General features: G+C 40.4%; 1 protein-coding gene across 2 annotated transcripts in view; it reads left to right on the forward strand.

Annotated features, from left to right (window-relative positions):
- The window catches only part of WAPL (WAPL cohesin release factor), a 144591-nt gene that overhangs the window by 57273 nt on the left and 72640 nt on the right, over positions 1-14678 (forward strand). The window lies entirely within an intron of this gene.

Below are 14678 nucleotides of genomic sequence, written 5' to 3' on the forward strand. Positions count from 1 at the left end.
GCCACTGTTGTCAAATCCCAGGAGTAAAATAACGACTGGATAAGCCATGTAACACCAGGTTACAATGTGAGCATTTTGACTTTGTCTTACCTTAAAAATGTGAGAAGTCAAAGGCTTGTAACAGAGCAGTGTGGGCTACACTGCAACTCAAATGTGACGGCTCCTGTTGTATCAGTCAGGCGCTACCACACTTGACCAGGGAGGCCTGCCAGGTCAGGTGCATAAAGCAGGCTACTGAGAAAAGGAGCTAATAAGTTTCTTTGCTGCAGTGCAACATTTCTCACCACTGAATGAATTATTTTCAGTGAGAAGCTGTAAAAGACTGCAAGGGTTAGCAGGTTGGTGTTCTCATACTGTCAAGTAAGGGGATTTCCTCCCATCTAAAACCACACAGAAGGAAGGCAGGAATACAAAAATGGTATTTTCATTTTCTAGTTCAGAAATGGGGCATGCAGTGTATAAGAGTTGTGTAAAACTCTTGAGGAAGTTCATAGGAGAAATATAGGCAGCCTGAATCCCAGCCTTGTTTAGAGGACCTGTCTTTCTTTCTTTGTACAAAAGTCTGTGTTCTTCTAGAAAGGTGAAAAGGGTTTTTTTTTTCTGCGTTATAGGAGACATTTAAAGCTATTTAGTCAACCCTGTCTGACTCCACCATATACTCTAGAAGGTGCAAGAAAGGAAAATTATATCCTCTTCTTGCCTTCTGGAGATAAAATTATGTTTTCAGTGTAGGACTTGCGTATCAAGTAAGTTTATTCTGCATCAGTGTAGATGAGGATCCTGCCATTAAGAAGGAAACTCTTTTTCTACCTTCTTACTTTCACAGTTCTCACAACCTTAATGTTTTTGCACTTTCTTCTTCTTAGAGGCTGTCTGCATTTGGTTGTTAAATCACTTTTGCCTCACAAGGAACTGTTTTTTTTCATAATGTTTTGTATACTATTTACATGACAAATTCTTTGTCATGGAACCACAGTCATAGGAATTAATGTTCAACCTAAATGACCAGTCTTTCTAGTAAGTCAGGCTAGTGTATCTCAAAGGATACTATTTTGCACTTGGCCTTCACGCTGCTCTCCAGCTTTCTTGGAGCCTTTCTTCAATCCTTGCAACCTTTTAAAGGCAAAGGCCTTCAGGGCACCAGTGGCTCTTGGTGCTTCCCTTAGGGAGGCAATGCCTCTGTAAGTGATGTGTTCGCCTGCTCTCAGAAAGCTTTAAAGCCTTATGCTTTGTGGGAAACATTTTTCTGGTGTCTTCTCCTATCACAAAGCCAAGGATCCTTGGCAGAGCAGGACCTTGGCTTTGCTTCTTGTGCTTTCAGACTCCAATGCCCTGTGCATGGAGTTGAGAGCTAAACACTGGTTGTGCAAGCCCTAAATGGTGCATGGATGTGACAGAGTGTTGTGAAGCTCTATGTTGAAACACCAGTTGAGGCAGCAGGCACTGTAGTGATACAGCTTTCTGACCTTGCACAAACATAGATTGTTTTGGTTCGAAAAGATTAAGATCATCCAGTCCAACCATTAACCTAATACTGCCAAGGGCACCACTAAACTATGTCCCTAAGCATCATATTGGTGTGTCTTTTAAATACTTTCAGGGATGGTGACTCAATTGCTTCCCTGGGCAGCCTGTCCCAATAGCTGACAACCCTTCTTGATAAGCAACTTTTCATAGTATCTGATCTAAACCCCCCCTGGTGCAACTTGAGGCAGTTTCCTCTCTTCCTTGGGAGAAAGAGAGCAACACCCTCCATGCTACAACCTCCTTTCATGTAGTTGTAGACAGCGATAAGTTGTCCTCTCAGCCTCCTTTTCTCCAGGCTAAATAGCCCCAGTTCCCTCAACCGCTCCTCATAAGACCTGTGCTCCAGACCTTTCACCAGCTTCATTGCTGTTCTTCAGGCACATAAGCTCTATTACACCAAATCAAATCAGCTCTGTCATAACAGTGTCAGAATGAACAGTCTTGCACTGACAGACAAAAAGATCATAGAAGAGACACAACTGTCTTATCTAGTAAAACTTCAGGTTGCATGTGGAGTTATTTTCCAAGGTAGGGTGATGAGTATAAAAGAAAACCAATAAAATACTTGTTAAGAAATGACAGGTTGGGTATTAACTTTGCCTTGTAGCCTTTATTTAAGGTGTGTAGGAAACCTAAGCTGAAAGCATGTTGGTTTGTTTTTGTAGCTATTTTAATCTGAATTAAGAACAACTATTCTTTCCTGGTGTAGAAATGCCTCTATAGTCAAATGCCTTAAAGCTGCTTAATTACTGATGTATTGTGAGCTATCAAGTAGATATTAAATAGGTACAGGGTTTCATATAGAGGCATACACTTGCAAACAATGGAGGCAGTAATATTCTGGCATGTCAAGGCCTATTGAAAGACTAACTCTTAGGTTCAACAAACAGCCATTCAAACCTGCTGAATAGATGTAATTCCCACTGATACTTGGAACTGTTATGGTTTTATGGTAGGACCTATGTGGACATTTTCCAAGCCACAAATTATAAAACTGCAGAGTCTGGGAGCAAGCAGTGGATTTAGATATTCAAATTTATCATGACACAATATACCCTTTATAAGGAGATGACTGCAAATGCAATTCTGTGGAGGAGGATGACTGACTGTGCTCCCTTTTGAAACATAATTACTTTAGATGATTCCTCTCCTGAAAGAGAAATCAAATGTTTATGGGAGTCTTTTGGAGGTAAAAAAAAAAGTTTTTGATTAACATAGGAAAGTATTGTTATAATATATATATATATGTATATATATGTGTATATGTGTGTGTATATATATATATGTATATATGTATATATATATACACGTATATATATTAAGTGTAAAGTAATGTTTGATTAAGCTGCAGTCATCTGGTGATGAATGCTTTCCCTGAGGGCTGTTGGGCAGGAAGGTGTAAGCTTAATTTGAATTACTGGCTTGTTTGAAGCTGAGCAATGTGGTCACATTGTGTGTGGTGGTGTGCACTGAGATAGTCTCTTGCTGCTGGGATTTGCCTGTGAGGAGGAAACAAAACCCTTAGCCTAGTTTAGTTCTTCACTTGGTTGTGCATGCTTCCCTTTAAAAGAACTGAATTCCAGTTGAATCTAGCTGGATGGAAACTAAACACAGTGATGGAGAAATAGGGTAGTTGTGGTTTTTGTGCCATCCTCTCTAGGCCTGTCCTTTCTTCTCTTAAACATGTCAGAGGGACCAAGGTAGAAAATACAGAAGTAGGACAGGAGGAGAAGGAATGTGGTAAGGAAAGATGGATGTGGATGTGAAACACCAGAGGAACAGTGAGCAGATTAAACAGACTGAATGAGGAATGATGTGGGAAAAACTACATGCTTTCCTTTTGCCTAAGAGTAATGACAAAGTGTTTGCTTTGCTGGGTTTTGCTCCCTGTCTCCATGATAGTTACAGCTACAACTGTGCAGAAGGACTGACATTCTGCAAGATGCTGTATAACCTGTCTTCTATAGCTGTTACTTTGCAAAGACACGTATGCTTGGCTGATCTGGGAGCCTATAGACCATGTTTGTAGTTGTGGTATTTGATAACTATTTGATGATCTTGAAAATGTGCAACTGCAAATGGATGTTGTCATGTGGTCCTTGGAATGTGCCAGCTGTACTCTGAAGCCTCTGGTGAGACCACCTAATGTCTCTGAGCAGCTATCGTACTCTAGCACAAGTCCCCAGAGTCCCTGCTTGCTAGGTTCAAAATCCATCTTTTGTAGCAAGTGCCTGGCTATTAGACAGTCAGGTCTGATACATGGAAAAGTAGGTCACTTTTTGTTAAACAACAGCATCTGCAGGATTTCCTCAAGTCGGCAAAATCAGGAGTACACCTTACACAGTTTGTTGCAGGACTCCATCACCTTTATGATCAAATCTTCAGTGTTTTGAAAAGACAACCTCTTGTGTGTTAAAAGGTGAGCATAGGCAGCCAGTCATCATGGGTTGCTCTAGACTTGCTGCTTTTACTGCTTTTCCTATATCTGGTAGTACTTTTGGTCTGTTTGAGAACCACGAGTTAGCCGAATGTTGCATTGTATTGAACTGTGTTGTGTGTTGGCAAACTATATAGTAGTGGGACCAATGGTGCCAATACAGCAGTTCCCAGTGAAGCTGTGTTTGCATTCCCTGTAAAGTGCTACTGCTGCCTCTGCAGGATTCAATTTCCTTTCTATTTTTATATCATTTTCTAAGTCTGTAGTTAATATTAACTGACAGGACCAGCTGAGAATCTTGGGATTTCCTATTACAGATAATTAAGGAAAATACTAATTCATGTACAGACAGATGCCTTGTGGTAAATTGCACTGCATGAATATCACTGCCTTTACTGTTAATTCTGTTTCCTACTGATTACTGAATCAGCCTCCTAATATAAGGTGCTGGAGGCATGCAGCAGGTTTCCCAGCAAGTAGATGTGTAAAGAAAGCTGCAGAAGCGCTCTTATTATGTTTGTTGTTGTTTTTGTTTGTTTGTTTTCTTAAGCATTGCTTTTATGCACCAGTTGTCCTAAATTGTTCTGTGCCTAGAATATACAGGAGCTTGTACTTTATGCTTTCTTAATGCAGCTTGGAGGAGGACCTGGAAGATGGAGGGAGACTTGCATTCATCAAGGACTTTTCCAGTTCACTTTAGTTTTTACTGAATTGGCATATGTTAGAATAAAGTTTCCTGTTTTGTTCAAAAGAGATACTGCCATTAGGGAGCAGCAATAGTGGGCTGTTCTGCAAGGCAGGCCAGCCAGGAGCTGAGGATGATAGCAAGACAGGCAGTGGTGGTACCAACAGGGCTCACAATCCCCCTAAGCTTGTGCAGTGAGAGCAGAGAAGAGCCAGCGACAGTAACCAGGATTGGTCACAGTCATCACTAGACAAGTCTATAGCAGTAAGGCAAGTTGAAGGTCTAATGAAAGCTGAGTCAGGATCATTAAGGCATTTAGTGTTACATTTAGTGAGGCTTACCTACAGCATAGCTCAGGATTAGAGGTTGCACTTTAGACCTGCTCAGCTGGACCAGTGCAAGGGTCTGAAGTTAAAAGTAGCCTGAAGCAGAGGAAGCCCTGATGGGGCTTCTCACAGCTCTTGCACATCAGCCTGACTCTGTGTTGCAGCTGAGCTGGCCTTGAGCACAGGGTGCTCAGAGGCAGGGGTGGCAGGTTGCAGTGCCTGTTGATGCCCTCATGCAGCAGTTGTAAACTGCTACATACATGCCCTGTTCTTGAGCTATTCCCTAGACAGGAGCCAGGATATTGGGTTAGATGGATCTACAGTCGGATGTGGTGCAACCTTTTTTATGGTAGCATGTTAAATCTTTCTGGCTTCAGAATCATCTCAGTTTGGACATACAAGAACAGGACTTCATAATTCAACTGAATGGAGCTGCCTCAAGCTGAGCAGGTTTGAAGTGTAATACTTTTGTAAAATATTATTTCCTTCTTATCTGTCAGCATAAACATATAACTGAGTATTCAAACAAGCAGGTAGCTGTGATCAGTAGTACAAAGTTGGCCTCTAGCTTCTTGTGGAATAGATGTTTTCTGGGAGACTGGTTGTTTATCTTGCCAGTGAAATGATCTGTTAGTTTTATCCCTGTTCTCTGGGAAAGAATATGCTGGAGTCTCCTGACTCATAACTTATCAACAAGCAGAAGGGTAAATGTTGATTGTAACATGTCTGAGTACAATGAAACATGAGCACAGAGGAAGATCTGTGCTTGCCTTTCACCTTCTCAAGTGTCTCCTGCAGAGGGATATGAGAGCAGCCTCGCTGGAGTCACACTGGTTTGCACTCATATGCCATGCTGGCTGCCAGCAGCAGACGCTGTGGCAGGTCTGGCTTTTACAGTCCTCTGGCTGATGAAGAGTAAGTTTGAATGTGCAGGCTCAGGCCACAAACATCCTGCCTGCAGTACAGGTGTGGCCACCAACTAAGTCAGAGTTGCTATGAGGTTACACTTCAAACCTGCTTAACCAGAGACAGTTGATTCAGTTGCATCTTGAAGTCCTGTTCTTTTATGTCCAAGTTCCCGATTTGAGAGCACTTTACATTAATCAAAGCTACTAGCATGCATGCTTAACGCTAACTTCCTTGTGCTGTGGGGAAAAATACAGACTAGGTTCCTGGAGTTCAGCAGGAAAGATGGGAAATCAGTACGAATGTAGCTGTTTGAGGTTGCTGAGTGCTCTTTAGGACATGAATATGACATAGCTCAGTAACTGGGTTTTGACAGACTCCATTGCAAGAGCTTGCTTTTCTAGCTGTGTTGTGCCTTTGCTTTTATGTAATTTTATAAGTTCTTACCTCAGCATGGTTGACTGTGTTTATGGTCATTCTGATATCTATTAAATGAACTCCTTTTTACCAAGTTTTGTTTCCAAGACTTTTAAAATAGAACCCTCAACACTAGGGTTTGCTATTAACTAGTGGCAGAACAAAGGCAATCCATGCACCTCCAAATGACTATTAATTGTTTATCTTCCCTTCCTTGGAATACTGCAGAAACAATGTCTAACCATGCACTCTTTTTCTATCGATCTGAATAATCCAGTGAGTGCTGAGACTTGCATTTTCTATTCATGCACTGCAGCCATCCTAACCTACAGCACTGGTGTTACAGAGAATCAGGTATCCTGTGGGCTCTACTGTAAGCAGCTAATATAGAAAGCTGAAGTTAATATATTTTAATGTATAGTTATTAGCATGTGTATATATATGATGCCACATTTTCAAGAAGCATATGGATCACTTAGTGCTTACTTGCATATGTAGTTCATCATAGAATAATAAAATAATAGTGGTGAGAAGGGACCTCAGGATGTCTCTTGTCCAACCTCGTTTTCAAAGCAGTGTCAGCTTTAAGGTCAGACCCGATTGCTCAGGGCTTTATCCAGTTAGGTCTTGAAAAACTTCAAGAACAGGAACTGCACAGCCTTTCTGGGCAACTTGTTCCCCTGCCTGCTTGAAAAGGTATTTCTAATCTGAAGCTGGAACTTCTCTTGTTATTACAACTAGATCCATATTGTAAAACAAAGATGATGGATTGCAGTTCAGGTGTTTAACTGGGAATGATGTCAGGTGCAAAATACAATGCCAAGAACCTATGTGGGCTGTAGGTGAAGTGCTGCTGACAGGAACAGAGGCCGATGTATGTAAAATCTGTACTCCAGTAGAAATACAGGGGCTCTATTCATGTGGTACTTAATTGCACATGGAGCTCAATGTCTGTAACTCAGCCAGAGCAGGGGCTGTTACAGGAGGAGTGCCATGACACCAAAAGTACCCCAAAATAAAAGATGTGTTTGTAAAAGTAGTACTGACTGGATCTTCCATAGCTTGTTTTCCTAAGAAGTTTTACATGTCTTCCTCCCTTGCAATCTAAGCATGATTTGTCTGCTGCTGCTCATCTCTTTATAGAAGAGCAAAACCAGCATGAAATTGATATGATCTTTCATTGCTACCCAAAAGGTTCTGAATAGCAGCCTCAGAACAGAGTGCACTTGTTGACTTCATTCTGCAGCTGCATGACAAATCCGCCTTCAAGCCTGCAGCTTCAAGAAGACAGTGTGGCATCTGTTCACATAAAAGATAGCTTTTGGCTTGTCTCTTTTTTTTAAATAATGGGAAATTTGAACTACTGGATTTAAATAGAAACTTAGAAACAGGTGACTTGGGCTTCCCTCATTTGCCTAGAAAAATGCCTCTCACTTATTTTTGACAAAGGGCTGGATGGATTATCCTCAATTTCAATTAAATATTTTTGTTCCACGTGTGGAGAAATTAACATCTAATTTACAAGAAGCTTTAATACTAGTAGAATAATTATATTCTATTATGTGAATCTCTGTTTAGTCAAGGTGTAACTACAAAGTCTCTTTTAATGGGCTGGTTCTTTCTATATGCATCTCTTTCTATATGCATTTTCTTGTCACCATGACAACTTCCTACCAGTTTGTCTGACACTGTGCGCTTCAGAGAAGTTACATTTAACCCAGGGGCTGAATGCAGAGTACTAGGGAGTAATGTCTGAACATCCAGTTTCCGTGAGCTCATGCGTAGTTCTGCTCTGCTGAAGTCTGATGCATCCATGCATGCAAGTTCAAGAACAAAGAACTACATTTTTTTTCACCAGATCTTTGAACTGCAACATAACTGCAATATATTGCAATTTCTTCAACATCTTTTCATTCTTATGTACAGAGGTTTGTAAAACCAACATTATGGGCATGTTTGTAAAACTAAATGTTTAACTATCGCTTAACTGATTCATAGCCTGACTTCTAAAGGAAATGTAGACTTTTTTATAAGTTATTCTCTTTATAGTGTTGCTTAGAAGTTTTTATTACTGGATACTGGGATCAGCACTTTAATTGGCAAGTATTCAATCACAGAACTAAGCTGCCTTACACTTGTTTTGATCTGTTCTCCGGTAACCTAGAAAAAATTCTGCCTGTGCAAATCTGCCTGATCTGTATTCTTTGTCAGGAGCAATTTTTCAACTTTGGTACTCGAAAAATCTGTGCATTTTTTGATATGCCTGAGATGATACTTTGCGAGCTGTGCTGATTTGTGTTGCTGGATGATGTAGGGTGCTCATTGCCATGCTTCCTCACCCTTCCATACAGTATTTTTGTTGCCTTGGGAGAGTTTGCTCTGGAGACCGGCACTTTACCAAAAATAGGCTTTCAGACAGGAAGCTTCAGTTTCTTGAAGGAAAGATTTGCAGGACAAAGAGTTGAAAAATGTATTTGGGGTATGTGGCTTTGTTCAGCTATATCTGACAGTGCCTCAGTGTTCAAGGTGAAACTGAGACAACTCTAAGCCTGGCAGAGGTAGTAAGGGCAAAGTTTCCTAACAAAATGCAAATGGCTAGACCTCTATCAGTGATGTTTATTGCCAGTTGTTTGGCAAGACTGTGGTTTAAAACCTTGTACATGTTATTTCCCTGTCAACCTCAGAAAAAAACCTGTTGATTACAAATTGGCTTCAACAGAAACTCCTGCCAATATGCAGAACTAGCTTACACAGTGGAGCACGGATGGTAGATGGATAACTGAGTCTGCTGCACGAAGCAGTAGCGCTGCTTTTGCTTATTCCATTCATTCTGCATGCTCCAGCTGCTGTGTCTCTGAATGCACATCATGCATATTACATCAGTTTTCTGTGTGTGAAGCCTTATGTCATGTTTGTGGGGTGGTGTTTTTTTTTTAAGGAATTGTAGTAGATAACTTGAAAGATGCACAAGAATATCCTCTTCCTAAACAAAATATCTTAAGCATCTAAAAGGGAGATTGGTTACACTTGGATGCATTATCTGATCAGAAAGGCATATAGAATTGTGACAACTATAAGTATATCCACCATAAAAAGAGCTGCTTGTTTCAGTTTTTTCTAAAAGGTCACTGGAAGTACCTTATTTGAACCATGGTCCTGGAGATGGGCTATTCCTTCTGTTTTGCCATTGAAATAAAGAAGCTCTCTAAATCTCATGATTATAAAATCTCATAGTGGAAGGACATGGAAGTTGAGTTTTTTGTTGTTTAACAGGAAAAGAAGGTACGAAACACTTAACGGACCAAAAAAATGGTAATTCTCATGTGTCTCTTTGGCAGCTTATTGGTATTTGTTCTTTTACAAACTGCTGGCTGAAGTTATGTTCAGAAATATCTGTATGACCCACAAGACTAACACAGCTGTGACAAACCAGTTCAGCACTACAAACAGCAGGGATTTGTCAGAAGCAGAACCGTGATCTCAGCTGGTTGTGCTACTGGTGATGAGATTTTAACTTTCGGAATCCGTGCTAAAATGCATACAATTGAAAGCAAATTAAGATGTATTAAACTATTTGCTGGTTGATTATGATTATATTAATGAAGTGACTAAGGAAATAATTGGAGACATGTCCCAGTGTATGCCAAAAATCAACTGGACTATTCTAATGCACTTCTGCCAATAGCAAAATGTACAACTTGATGTCATCTTTAGAGTGATAAAAATGCAGTTCCAAGCAGTTAATAATCAGAAGGAGTCAAAATCCTATTTTGAAAAATAAACACAATGTTTCATTAACTATAACACTGAATCGTAGCATGGTTCTCAGCCTGAACTGGGAAAGAAAATTGTGATTCTATGGGCAGATGCAGAGACGAATGCATCTATATTTTCAGGGAATGTTGGTAACTTTTTCTATTTACCGGTAGGTGTCACTGGAGTCCAGCGGAGAGCTATTATTAGTTTAAAATAGCTCTTCTGTTTAATCAAAGCTTTATTTCATGGAGAAACATAGGTATTTGTACATGCTGACATACATCCAATAAAAATTAAGAACTGCAATCAATGGTCTTTCAAATATGTTTATCCCTGTCTCAGCTACTGATAACTGCTGGTGGATAATTCAATGGATTGAGAAAGATCTATGGATTATTTTCTCTGCAGCATGCCTGAATCTGGTCCAAGCTGATAATGACTGAAGAGATTACTCGATACAAAGGTGGAGCCATTTAGCAGTGCCTGTGGGGTTCCTCAGCCCTTGCCCAGTCTTCCATTTTTTTGGGGGGGCGAGGCAGGGCAGGGGAGAGAAGATGGAAAATCAAGCTAAAAGACCAAAATCTTGATTTTTTTTTTTTTTTTTTTTTGTTTTTTTTTTTGTTGGTGAGTCTGGGAACTAAATGGGACATGAAAGACCCATTAGCCATAGAGCAGCTCTCTGTGAGAAAGCATTTAGGGAGGAAAACTAGTGGAAGCTCCACTTCTGGCATCTGTAGGTATGTACCTCTGGAAGTAAGCCATACAGTCTTGATGTCAGATGTGGTTTTCCTCCAGTCTTAAATGTAAATTGCTTCCAAAGAATACAGAGAGTCTATATAATCACAATGTCATTAGTTTTATGCACTTGTACTTTATTATATGGATGTTTCTCTGAAGATCTGGACCTTGCTTCCTATACTTTGCATTAATAGACACAGCGCTGTGCTGAGCAAGACTGCTTAGGATTGAGCTGAAATAGAGCATGGAATGAGTTATCTGTTTTAATAACCTGTGGTTCTTGTCTGTTATGTGTTTGCTAGACAGGTGATCAGCAAAGGTATTTTGATTGAGAGTACCTGAAAGCACATTTCAGGTATTTGCTATCTGAAAGGCACAAAAAACCATCAAGTAGACACCTATGGCTACTACATGATGTTCAAGCCACTTGATATCATACATCAAAAGCTAAAAAGGGGAGTTATGTTTTTGGTTTTTCCCCAGATATGGTATAAAAGCCTTATACTTAGTGAACACCACCAGGGAGACATTGAGTTAGTTGAGGCGGTCTTAGTTTGAGCCTAAGCTTTTGCATAAGTACATTCCTCCAGTCTCTTTCAAATGTTCACTAAGAAATGACTGTGGACACAGCAAATATTTATCTCAGAAATTTGAGATCGCACATCCAGTAGAAAACTATAGCACAAGGAGGCTGCTGCAGGCCAATGTATTATTAGGATAATGTGCTTTTGGACAGTAAGTGCACTGCCTGTTCTGTTGCCTTTACATGTGGCTAGATCCAGTAATGAGTCACTTATTTGATATGTCTAAAGAACCAGTCAGTACACTGGTCATTTTTAGCCTTTTGTTATGTTTAAATACATTGCTGAAGTATGCTGCCACCACTTGTTAATAGGCTCTCCATTGCATGCTGTAGGACGATCTTTGACTATTTCACAGGACGTTGTTACATTGGCCCCAGTGAACCTTGTTAAGCATGGACAGGGTTGCTGAGCTGGCACAGTGTATGTCCCTGGATGCACCTGGGTCTTGTGCAACTGGCAGGAGACCTTCCAGCTTTCTTCATGGTGCTGCATTGGAGTTAGAATAAAGGTGAAAGTAATTTATTCAGGGCTGTATTCTGGCAGGAAACTACTGAAGTAGTTAACCGGTATTTTGTTGCCTCCTACCTTCCCATGAGGAAATTTCATTTAATTATTTATTATTTTCATTTTATCAGCTTAATTTGCTAGCTAGTACAATTCTGCCATGACTTTCAGGGAAACGTCTATCCAGTCTTCCATAGTCCCACAAGTTTTAATTCTGTGTGGATTTTCTTTTCTGGTTGTAGTTTATGTTGCTGTTCTTTGGATCATCGCACATAACTCTTCAAGGCCATACATACTGGTCTCAGTGCAGCAGCTTAGTTGTTTGTCCTGACATTGCTATAGTTTAATTCTTTGTAACTCCTGTGGATGTGCCTAGTTAGTGGTCAAGTTCTACTCTTTCAAATAAGTAGAAAGATGTACTTGGGAAATACAAAGATGAAAACGAAAATCTGGTAAATAAAGCCAAAAGGGAATGGAGTGATTATAGCCTCTGCAGGTAAGAGGCCACACACAAGCCTAATGATCAAAACTAAGAGGACAAAGGAAACAATGTGTGAGTGGTGGTCATGTACATTCTCTTTCGAGAAGTTTTGGTAGCTTTTCTTAAGGGCTGCCACCATGCAGACAGACAAATTCAATAATAACATGAAACAGTAAGCTCTGTAGACTTGAAAAAAAAAAATCCAAGGGAGGATAAGGTTTGTTATTGAATGTGGTTCTCCTATACAGTTGCAAAAACTCACAGGCATTTGAGGGTCAGTCCCCTTCTATTCCATAATAAAACAATGGAAACACCCGACCAAAGAACCTAGACTTCCCTTACTGCTTTTAAAATCAGGTTACTTTCTCACTGCAAATGCGGTGGGTTTTTTTCTTCCTGAGACACCTTGGCACATTGTAAAATCTTCATGAGCAAAAGCACAGGTGGTTACTTTCTCAGCAAAGCTTGCAGAGATAAACTGCATGGCAGAATAAAGTTCTGACCTTGACACTTACAACAAGGTGAAAGCTACCTTGTGCCTTTCCCACTAGTATTTCACCACAGGTTTTTCCAGTGGACTCGCAGGCAGATCACCTGGGGAAAAACACTGCACAGAACAACTGGTGAGAATTTAGCCGTAGGTGAGTGACTGCTGTTGGTTCATCAAGTAAAACTAGTCTTTCCAGAGGCTTTTACATTGCAGAGATGACGCTGCCTCACATGATTGCAACAGACGGGTGTGCAGGCCAGAGAAAAGGTGAAGTAGTGCAACTTTTTCTGCTACCTGCCCGGGTCTGGTTTATTAGTGCCGTGATCCAGGGGAGAATTTTTTGTTTTAAATCATCACAGAGAGCTGGCCCTTTGCTGCATTCCTGTAAGCATTTACTTGTTCTGTCCAGTGGTGCTTGTTTTAACCTTTCGGTTACTAACCTTAACGTCTTGGTTTGAGCACCCGATATAAGGAGATAGCCACAACATGATGCAAATTCTGAAAAATATGATCCAAAGCTGTATAAAGTTCCCCTATTTGAATGTTTTAGTCTTTCTTCTCAGGGTTCAGTGTCAGAAATAAGCGGTATACTATTCATTGGAAATGTCTCACTAAGAAAAGCCATCTTCACAGAAATCACACTTCCCTGTACATTGGGTAGCAGATCTCTCCTCCCTCCCCATCTCTCTGCATTCTGCCTTATGCTCTGCCCTGGCCCAGCTGCAGCAGCTCTCGGTGCAGCCCAGCTGTTCTCCCCACTCCCGTGCTGCTCCTGAACTTCCCCCAGCACACACTAGTAGCAATACTAATGTAGAAATGACTATTTTCAGAGCTGTTTCAGAAAGTTGACTAAAGCATGGTAATTAGTTACTTAATGTGTCTCTTTAACCTCTCTTCATCTTTGCTATGCAAAGAGCAAGGGGGAGATTCTAGCCCCAGTGAAGTGAGATGGTGACACTCTGAGTGCTCTCGGCCAGGCATGCAGTGTGACACTTGAAGGACAGAAACAGGAGGAGACTGACATTTTGCAAAGAAGAAGCAAAGAGTCCTGAAATGTTTAATATTTTAAGTGGTGCTAATTGGGACATGAAAGCATTGCAGCAGCTGTTGAGTGCAGCAAGAGCAGCAGGACATCCTCTTCTCCCACATCCTGTCCCACCTGGACAAGAGGCAAGGAAGGAAGTACCATTGGAAGCTGGAGAGAACTTGGGAGGCAAATAGTGACTATGCGGTGTTTTAGACTCTTCTGTATCGGGATTTGACAATGACTGAAAATACTGTTGGAAATATGAAGCTAGCCCAGGGTGTGTAAGAGCTTTCAAATGACACCCAATGACTATCTTCATACTGCAAAATTCTCTAAATTACTCTTCAAGTAACTTCTATAGCCCAGCCATTGTTAGAAATGTATTTAATTTCAACTCTAAATTTTATATCAAACTAGAAAATATTTTCAAACAGTTTATTGGTGTCACTTCCTTTTTCTGGCCATATTTTTTGCTTTTTCTGGTTCTCAGGACAAACTTTTTTTTCATGTTGTAAAGAACTGCAGAGAGCCTGAAGGTATTTTGAGCTCCCTGTACTGTTTTATCCTCTTTTTCTAACAGATCAGTTAGCAGCCAATACTATGCAAAACTCAAACTGGTTTAGCTGTCTGTTTACTCTTGAAGTTTAAACAAGCAAATTAGTAGCTATAAGAATACTCACAGGAAAAAAAAGTCTCACTCTTGGTATTCAAATTAAGTATTTTACAATTTGTAACCTGTTTTCAGTAGCTCTGCCATGACTGAGTCAGGTGGTTAGATACAGATAAACTTGTAAGCCTCT

The sequence above is a fragment of the Columba livia genome, chromosome 6 (assembly GCF_036013475.1).
Source record: "Columba livia isolate bColLiv1 breed racing homer chromosome 6, bColLiv1.pat.W.v2, whole genome shotgun sequence".
Lineage (NCBI taxonomy): Eukaryota > Metazoa > Chordata > Aves > Columbiformes > Columbidae > Columba > Columba livia.